We start from the raw sequence: 12,422 nt of genomic DNA on the forward strand, positions 1-12,422 counted from the left end.
TAAATAAGCACCAGGCCTGGCATTGAGAGAACATGGGTTCAAATTTGGCCTCAGAAACTTCCTAGCTGTGTGAGCCTGGGCAAATCACTTAATATGATTGCCTAGCCCTCATCACTCTTCTGTCTTAGAATTGATACTAAGACAAAAAGTCAGGGTTTCAAAAAAGAAAGAAGCAAGAGCCACATAGCCAAAAATGAGACCACCTTTAGAGAGGCAGTGGAGTTGTAGAGAAAAGTCATAGATGAATTAATTCAACAAATGTAACATTGACTATACTGTTGTTGAAGAGGCATGCATGCAAAGGACATCATCTGTCAGTCAAAATGAAGATTCCATTTGGAGAAAGTTGAAGCTAAGTCAACAGCTGGACTGGGCTGAAGGGGCTTTTTGGCTTTTGGCTGAACTGGGCTGGACTGGGTTTCTGGGCTTCTGGCTTCTGGCTGATGGTGTTGGCTGGCTGGCTGAGTTGAAAGGAAGAAGGAAGAAGAAAAGGCAGCAGTCCTCATATCTCTCTGACTGACTGTTTCACAAGAGTGACTGGATTGCCATACCCTCAATATCCTCCAAACACTCTCTATAGAGAATATGGAAATCCCATCCCTCTTACCTTATCCTCCATCCTTTCTTGTCTTCCCCAATAAACCCTTACTTGAGTTAAAGAAGGAAAAAGAGTATTTTCTCTAAAGCATCATAGTTCACACTGAGTGAAACTGAAGAAAAGGGGGAGGGGAAACTGAAAGGCTTCTGAAGAGGGGGGGAGGAAGGGAGATTAAAAGGGGGGAGGAAGGGAGTCATAAAGGGAGGAGGGTAGGCAAACTTGATCCATTAGTCATTTAGTATCTCTCAAATATACACCCTCAGAAATATCTATCTATTACACTGGCCCTTAAACATAAACATTTGTCAACCATCAACTAGGTACAAAGTACTATGCTAGGCACCATTGGGAGAGAATGATTAAAAACAGAAACAAGCCTTGCTCGTAGGCAGTAAATAAATAGTGGGGGAGACAACATATATATAAGTAATTACAAGATATTTTAAGGCCAGAGAGCCCACTAACACTGGGGAGGGAGAGTTGAAAATCAAGAAAGACTACATAGGGAGTGACGATTAAACTGAGCCTTAGAAGTGGTGAGTAGAACATAACCTGGAGACAACTGCTGAAGTGAAAGTGGCCAAAAATAAATAAGAAACCGCTGTGGAGAGGAAGACCACCTCTCCCCCAACCCCCTTGCACCAGCTAAAGACAGGTGAGAGGAGTCCCAGGGAGTGCAGAGGTATGTAGGGAGAATGTTGTTCACTGGGAATACCATTACTTTCAGACTCAGATGAGAATCCTCTCTGTTTACATTAAAGTTGTAAATAAAACCATTCATGTTTTATGTCTTCTATGCTTATGTGGTTATGATGGGGACTCATGATGAGGCTACCAAAGTAGAACTTAAAGAATGGATAAATCAGAGAGGTGATCATTAGTTACACTTAGAAAATACTACAAAACAATTCTCAACAGCCTTCCATTAAATAAGAGCTTCCCACATGAGTTTAAAGGCTCATTAACTGTAAGAAAGAGAAGCCGTGAAAATGAGAGGTCTTCAGAAAAATGATCTTCAGACAGCCACCAAGTTGGAGATGTTCCCAACCTCAAGTGAATGGAATTTTTTATGAATTAGATGGCCAGGAAGCTGCAGCAAGAGAGGCAGGGGTCCATCAAATCCTGGGGGAAACTGTTGCTTTGGGGGAAAACAAATTCCTGTTGTTGGAAAAAAGGGAATTCCTCATAGATTTTGGTCCTATCACATGAGGCAAAGTTGAGAAACAATGAAAGGGATTTAAATCTTAAGAGTGAAGAGCCATATTTGGCGATGGCCTGGAATGCAATGGATGATCTTGATGTCTTCAATGTCTGACCAAGCTCTAAGTACTCCACAGTGCCTTCTTTAGGCACCTTCATGGCCATTGGAATAAATTGTTCTCATCTACCCATTCCACCTGTGAAAGTCTTCACATGCTTGGGGTAGGCATCCCCCCAACTCACTGATGGGTTTGAGTCCTGTCAGTTACCATCATCCTGATTTGGCCAACCTGCCCAGATAAGTTTTATTGAAGTGGCATTCTATTCCTTCCCAGAACCAAAGTGTGATATGGAAAGCAGTTCCTACCAATAGCATATCCTTAAATCTTAAGAAAAAGTTAATTTTCAGATGATGAAGATTTCCAGGTACTGTACTAGAGTAGATTTTTATTGTTGAGTCATTCTCCAATCAAGTCCAACTTTTTGTGACCCTATTTGGGGTTTTCTTGGCAAAGATACTAGAATAGTTGGCCATTTCCTTCGCCTGCTCATTTTACAGATGAGGAAACAGAGGCAAACAGAGTTAAGTGACTTGTCCAGTATCACATAGCCCAGGATCACAGAGTCTGGGGCCAAATTTGAACCTGGGTCTTCCCAACTCTAGTCTAGCCCTTTATCCACTGTGCTACCTAGCTACCTTGTAGAATGAAGGAATTGTGTTTAATGACCTAAAAGGTCCAAAAGTCAGCAAGCATTTTTTCCCATACTTGGCAAAATGCTATATTTATTCCATTTTGGCAAATGATTCTCAATATCTGGACTCCACATATCTATAACCTCCTCCCTAGAGGAATTCCTCATCCCTTGGAAATCTTCCACCTTTCAGAAGCCCCCTTGTCCATGTGGCCAATCCTCCCAGGACCTCACACCTTAAACCTCTCTCTATCTTCCTGCTGCACTCTATTCACTGGGCCTTCACTGATCAGACTAACATCCTTTCTTCAACTCATAAATTCAAAGAAAAAAATTTGGGTAATAGGGCATTCTAGAAATAAAAATAGGTAGTTTTCTCCAGTCTTTCCCATCTTCCCTGATCTATGCATAGATCTAGGATCATAGATCCAGGACTAGAAAGAACTTCAGAAGTCATCTAAGCAGTTAGATCTTCATTTTATAGATGAAGAAACTGAAGTCCAGAGAGGTCAATGACTTACTCAAGGTCATAAGAAGTAGTGTTAGTGTAAAGATTAAAATTTAGGGGAGACTGAGGCAGGTAGAAATTAGTTTCTCTCTGCAAGGAGTATTATATTTTATGAGGTTTATTAAAGCTTGAGAATTTAAGAATACACAAGTAAGAAAAAACACATGCCTAGGCCAGAGGCCTAGACAAGACCTCACCTACATTATGGAAAGAGCCACCTCTGCCCCAAAACGGAAGTCCAAAAGAGCGCAAAAGCCTTTGAAATCAGCTTAAATCCCTTCTCGATCTCGGCCCAGGTGAGATGACAAAGCATTCTGGGGAAGTGGAGCAAAGGCTTGTGGGGATTGAAGTCCAGAGTTCGAGTCTTATTTTTACATTCCTCCTTTTGATCGTTGTTGAGGGGCGAAGTTTCCCCAAAAAGGATCATGAGAACATAATCAACTTAAACATTACAGTAATTTGAGGATAAGAGAAAAAAAAAACAAAACCAACAATTGCTGAACACATTGACAAAAAGCCAGTTAGGGGGCAATCCCCTTTGGCATGAAAGTATACATACAAATAAATGTTCAATCAACCACACCCAAAGTTCAATTTTTGTGCAGCTGTCTGGTTTTGAGGCTTCTTCATGGTATCTTCTCCAACAGTTCAGTTCTGGATTCAGAGAGGTAGCATCTTCTTTACCTAAAATTCTTCTCAAAAAGAATTTGAACTTTGCAATTTAAATGATATTTTTTACATTCCCCCATTAAGAGAGTGATTGAAAAAAAAAGAATCACTTATGGATGCATGGCTGAGGTATGAGGTATATGAATCAATTGGCAAGAGATATTAAAAAAAATCAGAAAAATCCAAATAAAAGAAAAAACTCTGGATGAAAATATAGACTATCAAAGTCTTATGTGTAAAATTCCAAGTAAAAAGAAAAATAAATCTATAACAGGTCCTTCTATCAGGGTCCAATCAAAATGATCTAAGCAATGATGCATTTACCCAGTCAATAGCCAGGACTACAGAAAGGTACCACACTATGAGAGGCAGAAAAGAAAGGGACCAGATTATAGAAGCCAAGTAGGAGCCAAGTTTGGAGATACTCGTCTGTGAGTATCTTCAGAGTGAGTGTGGACACAAGGAAGGCCTACATTGTAACATAAGTCAAGTGTCGCAACCCCAAGTCTCACACTAGGTTCAAAACCTTTGTATTGGCCTAGAAGTGCATCAATCCATCCTGGATTGGCTTTTCTTTGGCTCTGTGCAATGGCTCTTTTGTGTATATCTTGTCCTGGAATCAGACAGAATCATTAAGCAAAGTCCCATAATTTATTCAAATAATTAGTGGCATCATTTTTATAGTCACAAGCTTTTTAGGGCATGCATTAGCAAATGTATCTTAAACTTGTAGTACAAAAAAATCAAAAAGTTAAAGAAAATCTTAATGCTGGTGACATGTGCTTCAAATATAAAAGGAGAGAAAAAATATTTAAAAATACTGAAAAGTACATTGCACATGTGAGAAAAATATAATAATAAAAGAGCTTTAAAAATTCAAAAATATAGCTTATAATCATTGACACTCTGTGTCAGCTAAGAAAATAAAGATTACAAGGCTTTCTCACCAAAAATGAGATCCATTTCCTCTTAATGTCTGGCCATGATCTACTGTGAGTATGACAAATGAATTGAACAGTAGTACAAATATGTAGATATCAATATCCCCAAAATTCTCAATAGCCCAATTAATTACAATAGCAAACAAACACGCTTTCATTTTTATAGGAGTTGCTGTATGGTATTTAAAAACCTATGAATTGATGGATATTTGTCAAAAGTTTTTACAATCATAGCAATCTTTCAACCTTGGTAATAAATATATTTTTAAACAACGTAAAACTCATCTTGGGTTAAGAACATAATCAAGAAATCTATATATCATTCTGGTAGAAGTAAAATAGTGAGCTGAAGAGTATAAATAAAGGGAAGCTCCTTTTTGGAGGCTTTTTAGGGGTACATGCCCTGAGATTAACTGCCCCAATTTCCATTCACATATTTAGAAATGCAGGAAGGTTGGGGGTTATAAAATGTATTTCACTTCAGCTACTTTGAGGGTTCGAGTCCCTTCGTGGTCGCCAAACTGTAAAGATTAAAATTTAGGGGAGACTGAGGTAGGTAGAAATTAGTTTCTCTATGCAAGGAGTATTATATTTTATGAGGTTTATTAAAGGTTGAGAATTTAAGAATATACAAGTAAGAAAAAACACGTGCCCAGGCCAGAGGCCTAGACAAGACCTCACCTACATTATGGAAAGAGCCACCTCTGCCCCAAAACGGAAGTCCAAAAGAGTGCAAAAGCCTTTGCAATCAGCTTAAATCCCTTCTCGATCTCAGCCCAGGTGAGATGACAAAGCATTCTGGGGAAGTGGAGCAAAGGCTTGTGGGGATTGAAGTCCAGAGTTCGAGTCTATTTTTACATTAGTTGTGAAATTTTAACCCATCTACTGGCTCCAGAGTAAGTGTTTTTTTCCATTGTAATGAACTTTTAAAATTATTTACCAAATAGCTAGGTGGCATTATGAATGGTTCAGTGGACACAGCACTTAACCTGGAATCATGAATGCTTGAATTCAAATCCAACCTCAGACAATGACCAGCTTTGTGACCCTGGATAGGTCCCTTAATCTCTGTTTCCCTAATTAACTGGAAAAGGAAATAGAAAAACATTCCAGTATCTATGTCAAGAAAACCCCATATGGGATCATGAAGAATTGGACATGACTAAGCAACTGAACAAGTAGGGATGGGGTGGTAGACAAGTCAAGATGGGCTGAATTCAAATCTAGCCTCAGATACTTTTTAGTTATATGACCCTGGGCAAATCATTGACCCTTTTAGCCTGGTTCCTCAACTACAAAAGGACTAAACTCTCCAGTGTTATTATGAGAATCAAATTAAATAATATAAAGTGGTTTGAAAACCTTAAAGTGCTACATAAATGGTAGTCACTGAATAGTGCTGTTGCTATCCTTTTTGCTATCAGTGGCTGCTCTCTCTTTTTAATCTCCATTAAGTAAAGAAAAATGGAGGTAGAAGAGACAGAAGATTTAGACTGAACCTATTGCCTAGAATTGACTTTCAGAAACAGAATTCTGTACCTGACCCACCCAAGCTGTTTCTGAATCATTCAGATTCCATTCTGAATGAGATAATATACATCAGAAATCAGTTCTTTTTACTGTAAAATGCATCACATTGTTTCCCATAAGCATTAATAGGAGAAGACCATGTTTTTATTCTGTTGTTTTCAGAGAATTAGCAGATAACACGGTTGTCAGTAATAATGAAACATCAGTTTTGACAAACAGAAGGTAAAAAGAAACTCATTGCTATCTGCCAAGAGAATAGCCTGCTGTATAATTTGGCTAGTCATCCTTTGGTCATTCATGGAAGTAGTTTGACAATGTCAATTTCCTAGCCTATGTGGACCACTGACTGCAACCACTTTGGAACAACCAAACATAGCTGAGACTCTTTACCATGAATGGCATCAGAGGTATCTCTGTGATGAGGCAGCTGGAGGGAATACAACCAACTTTTTGCTGGGGTGTGGGAGAGGATAATGGAGGGTTTGGGGCAAAGATCTTTTGTTTGGTGCCCCTCCCCCTGATTTTTGTCTTGTCTTTGATTGATTTACATATCAAGGAGAGGAGGATTATGGAGATTGAAAAGAATCCTTTTAATCCTTGTTCTACACTGATGTTTGGCAGTTTTTCTAGTTGATGTCTCTGGAATAGTTTAAAGGGGATTCTGGGGTTCTGAGAATCCATAAAAAGGAATTTTGGTCTATAGCTAAGGGAAAAATTTTGGATTAAAAGAGGTTGAATGACTCCCTAATAGACCAAAAGATGATATTAAGATAGTTTAAGGCTTTGCTAGCAAGATGGGTGGAAAACAGCTCCAAATAGCCTGGGGAAAGGAGGGAGGTATTCTAAAATGAGGAACTGGAAAACCCCTTCCTCCTATGGGGGTGGGGGGAGGAGATGGAGAAAGTACCTACAAGTAATTTATTTTGACAGCATTCTAAAGGACTGGAGAAGTGATCAGCCTCACCTTTCCTACCATCTAGCAGCAAATACTTTCTAAATAAGTGTTTTTGTAATAAGCTGGTAGCCATGTGGGATGAATGAGACAATTCACACCATATAAAACCAAGAACCAGTCCTGAATGGATAAGGAGCAAAAGGGTATGAAGGCACATCTTGCAAAAGGTTTGCAAATTATAAAGATCAAATGAAACAAGCAAATCATGAATAAAAAGGAAAATCAAAACAACTCATCAAAAATGGGAATAGTCAGTTTAAAGAGGCCAGGGAAAGATGGGCATATGAATGCAATGTTGGACTCTAAAGCTGGAACTATTTTGGATAGAAATTTGGAGTTGTGCTTTTAAAAAGCAAATAAAATGTCCATACATTTTGATATCTCACTGATAGGCATGTACTCCTCAGAGACAGGAAGGCCCCACATCTATGAAAATAATTATAGCAGCTTGATGCTATAGAGCACCATGCCTGGAGTCATGTGGAATGAGAATCTGTTACCCTAAAAACTACAATTCCCAGCACCCCACTCTCTTTCTCATGCCATGTGCTGACATAGGGAGGTTATAAGTTTGGTGTAGCCCCACCTTTCTCTCTTCTTCTTGTAATCACAGCCACTGCCAGTAGTTTTTTTTTTTTAAATAGGCAGGAGAATTTAGGCATGGGGTCTTATTTTGTTAGATAATTACCTTTTTATTCCTTTACATCTAGCGATTATTAATAAACTTTATAAAATATAACTCTTGGAGTATTGGACATGAATTTAAATCCTATATTTTTGGCAACCACGAAGTCTGGAATTTAGAACTTTTACTCCTCTTTAAGTGAGTAGATAAAACCACATTTCTCTTCTGCTACAGCTTTCCCTTCGAGGGACTTTCTTCAGAGCTCTTCCAGTGGTGGAGAACCTCCCACAACAGGAGCCAGATAGTGGCATCTCCGCCCATTCACTTTGCTTTTCCTGTAGGACTAAGCGGGGCTCTTAGCCAAAAGAGATAAGCCACTTCTTGCTGCATCCAACCCCCATCCATCTGCCTGCGCCCATCTGCTTGAGTCAACATTCCTCACTGATGCCCTGGAGCACTGCAGATTCCCCCTGTGTAGAAGGTGAGAGACTTAAGAAGCTGGCCCCCTGCTGGCCCAGCTATACCCCTCTCCCTCCACATGGGTCTCAAGTGTGCAGTAGCCACTTGAATTTCCAGCTTGGAGCTGAAAGGACTTCAGCAACTCAGCATGGATGCACACCAAGCAGGAATGCCTAAGCCCCTTCCACACTGCCTACCTCCACTTACTCCCATCCCCATTTACCTCCCAGGTCAATTTTAAACTGACCCTGAGGATTTTCATGTTCCTGGCTAAGAGGGAGGAATTTTAGCCCACACAGGTATCTCCCATGCCACCCTTTAGACCCTAATACCCAGCATAGCAGGGGGCAGTTAGTAGCTCAGTGGATTGAAAGCCAGATTTTAGAAATTAGACTCTGGTTTCCAGACTCAAATATCAGGTGCAGCCTGTATTCTATACTCAAACACCTTTTTGCTCTCCTAGGCCAGCTCTGCTAGGCAGCTCCTAGGAATTTTCTTTTTACCTTCATTGTGCCTAAAAAAGAAAGCTTTTGTTTTCCCTCACTACCTTAGCCTCTGGCTAAAGCCTTTCAGCAGCCCTCCATTTATTTTTAACTAGCTAAGAGGGGCATGTCTAAGAATGACATTTCAAATCACACTGGCAATGAGAGAATGGCTTTTTCTAACTTTGAAAAAGTCTTAGATCCCAGAAATTTTACTGAGTTTGAACTATTCAGCATTTCAGAATTGCTTTATTTATTTAACACTGTTCCTGGGAGGGCTCCTATTCATAGTATATTTTCTCCTCAAGAAAAATCAATATAAGGTTACTTTGATTAAACTACATACTCAAATAGATAGCACTGAGAAACACTTGCATAATTTTAAAAATCAGAAGGAATACTCCCCTCCATTCAAACCTGCCCTCCATTCAAACCCATGCCTAAAGCTGATTTTCTCTTATCTCATCTTATTCAGCTTCTGGAAGCCCATAGCCAGACCTTCCCACACACACACACTCAACTTCTCCATCTGTCTCAACTGTCCCCTCCCCCAACCCAACCCTTGCCCCTTCCTTTCACCACTTCCATCTGACAGATCCCCCTTCACCCTGCCTCTTCCTCTTCTTCCTCTGTTACAGACCCTCCCTCTACCCAAACCAACCCCTCCCCTGCCCCTCCTTCCAAACCCCATCCCCATTCCTCCCACCCTGCCTCCCCATTCCCAGATCAACCCCTCCCTCTTATCCCAACTACTCCTCCCCCTTCCCTTTCCTGCTCCACAGCAACCCAAACATCCAGCCAAGAGACAGAAATTGCAAATAATTCAGTTAAATTCATATTCCCCTTAAAAGAAGTACCCACCTTTAATAAATCTGGAAAGGTGGTGCTCTTAAACACACCCTTCACCCCACTAGATATTGAGAGATTCAAGGGAAATGCCCCTTACTTTGAAGATGATCCTATTGTAGAGATTAAAAAAGATCTTTTAAAAAATCTATAAAACATATGATACAGTATGGCAAGACTTGGACTATATACTCCAAGTTTTCTTGACAGAAAGAGAGAAAAATAAAATCATCTCCCTTGCTAATGAGGCCCAAGAAATAAGAGCAGTTCATTGGCCACTCAAAGACCTGAAATGGAATTTGAATACAGAGGAAGGTTACTTAAAACTATGCCAGGCCAAAGACACATTACTTACAACAATGAGAGCTTGCTCTGATAAGCCTGGTATATGGGCAAAATTTGAGAACATTAGACAAAAACAAGAGAAAATCCCTCTAGTTTATGGATAGACTCATTGAACTGGGAGGGAGATATATAGACTTGGACTTGTCTAGAGAAAGTGTAAAAGTTAAAATTAAATCTCAATAATAATATTATATTTTAAGAGATTTATTAATGATCATTAGAAATCAAGGAATAAAAAAAGCTACAAAATAAAGACCTCATGCCCATGGTTGGTTAACCATTTTTAGTCATCCCCACTCACCACTATCGATGCTGATTCTACATCAGAGAGGGAGCCTCCAAAGCCCATGCCCTTTATCCTCTGTCTACAGGAAGTACGTAATGACAGGAAATCAGTAGGCTCTTGGGATATGTAGTTCTTTTTTAGGGTAACAGATTTTCAATCATACAAAAGGGATGTTAGACAAATACATAGGTAATTCATTAAAAATTGTTGTAAAGTGATTGGAGACTATTTTAAGACTAGCTACCTGAATTGGGACTCTATTGATCTCAAGGAATTGAGGAGGGTAGCAATCTATGTGTTTAAGGGCCATGAACAGAAAGATGAAGAGAACAGTAACTTAGTGGAGGACCTAACGAAAGAAATAAAATTTTTAAAGGAGGAATTTAAAAAAGGAAAAAGAAAATCATGGAGTGGCCATAGTCCCTTTGCAGGAATCCACAAATCAATCATTAATGTGTTACTTCTGTGGAAAAGGGGATCACATAATGATAGTCTGTAAGAAATGGAATCAGGCAAATAGGAATGATAACAACTTTAGAAATAATAATAATAATAAATAATACTCCAAACGAGGCAAATGATAATACACAACAAAATATCCAACAACAATATATCCAAAGTGGAGTTCATCCACATTATACTCAGGGTGAAAATCCCCCTCAGTGTGGGGGATCCCAGGGGAATACCCAAGGACCTTTATGAAGATGCAAGAGGAGAGGGGATAAGGGTCGTGGAATCAAAAAGACACTGGAGTATCCAAAGCAATATTAATGACTAAACCTGATTCTGAATGTTATTCTATCATCTTGCTAAATGTAGTAGGGGTATCAGGACCACCCATAAAGGTCTCAAAGCTTTCCCCTCTAATGGTTTCTGTGGGACCCCTATCAGTAGAACATTCTTTCCTTCTAATGCCTAACTCACCTATAAATTTGCTAGGAAGAGATCTTTTATGCAAGCTTAGAGCCACAATAACTTACTCTCCAGACAGTTCAATGTCACTAGAATTGCCTGAGGAATCCTTAACTTTACTCTCTGTACTTCTTTCAGACAATCAGGATATGAAGGAGCCTCCCACCTTTGAAATCCCAGCTGATATATCTGAGTCTCTTTGAGTCAAATTGTCTTCTGATGTCAACCTACTTAAATCAGCTGTTCCTATTCAAATTAGGACAAAAGATGGGCTACCTCCTTCCATTCCTCAGTATTGTCTATCAAAAGAGGCAATTAAGGGAATTACCCCAGTGATATATTCATTAATTGAGCAAGGAATAATAATTCCATGCAAATCTGAATATAATACCCCCATCCTACCTGTAAAAAAGTCAAAATTAGGCCCCAATGGAAAAATTGTCTATCAATTTGTCCAAGATTTAAGGGCTATAAATAACCATGTCATAAAAAGACATCCTGTGGTTCCAAACCCAAACACAATTATCTCCTCTATTCCTAAAATAGCTACACACTTTACTGTAGTAGACTTATGCTCAACATTTTTCTCAATACCAATTCATGAGAATTCCAGGATTATATTTGCTTTCACCTGGAAAGGTTCCTAATGGACCTGGTGCCAACTGCCACAAGTATTCATGGACAGTCCTACATTGTTCTCACAACTTTTGAGTCAAAATACAGATAATATTAAATTTAAGAATAACTGTTTAATTCAATACATGGATGATTTGCTCTTGACCTCACCAAATGCCACAGCATGCCAAGAAGATAGCAAACATCTCCTTTTAGAACTACATAAGACAGGCCACAAGATCTCAAAGGCAAAAGTTCAGTGGTGTCTCCCCAAAGTAGAATATTTAGCTTTCAATTTAACTGCTGGTGCCTACTCTATTTCCCCTAAGCACATTGAAGATATTCAAAAATTGTGCACACCCTCCACTAAGAAATAGTTGAGGGTTATCCTTGGAGCAACAGAGTTTTGAAGGCAGTGGATCCCTTGTTATGGGGAAATCACCAAGCCCCTTATTTCTCTGACAAAAAATTCAGTCCCTGAACCCCTTAAATTAGAGGCAGAACATCTGTCAGCAATTTCAAAATTAAAACAGGCTATCCTGTCTACCCCTGCTCTAGGCATCCGAGATTACAAGCCATTTACTTTGTATGTACATGAACAGAGAGGGGTAGCTTCAGGTGTTTAACTCAATCTTTAGGACCTGTTCAGAATCCAATTGCTTATTATTAGGCCCAGCTGGACCCAGTAGCTTCTGAAGCACCACCATGTCTTACAGGCATAACTGCCACTGCCTTATTGGTAACTAAATCTGCTGATT

At 39.4% G+C, this 12,422-nt stretch overlaps 1 long non-coding RNA gene across 1 annotated transcript; it reads right to left on the bottom strand.

The window, feature by feature from the left end:
* Positions 1-3,101: 3,101 nt before the first annotated feature.
* On the bottom strand, positions 3,102-5,464 carry LOC130457015 (uncharacterized). The gene is made up of 2 exons (XR_008915948.1): positions 5,291-5,464; positions 3,102-3,691 (listed from the first exon to the last, which is right to left on the bottom strand). It is a non-coding gene; the product is annotated as an uncharacterized LOC130457015 (long non-coding RNA).
* Positions 5,465-12,422: the final 6,958 nt, after the last annotated feature.

This window comes from Monodelphis domestica, chromosome 2 (genome assembly GCF_027887165.1).
Source record: "Monodelphis domestica isolate mMonDom1 chromosome 2, mMonDom1.pri, whole genome shotgun sequence".
NCBI lineage: Eukaryota > Metazoa > Chordata > Mammalia > Didelphimorphia > Didelphidae > Monodelphis > Monodelphis domestica.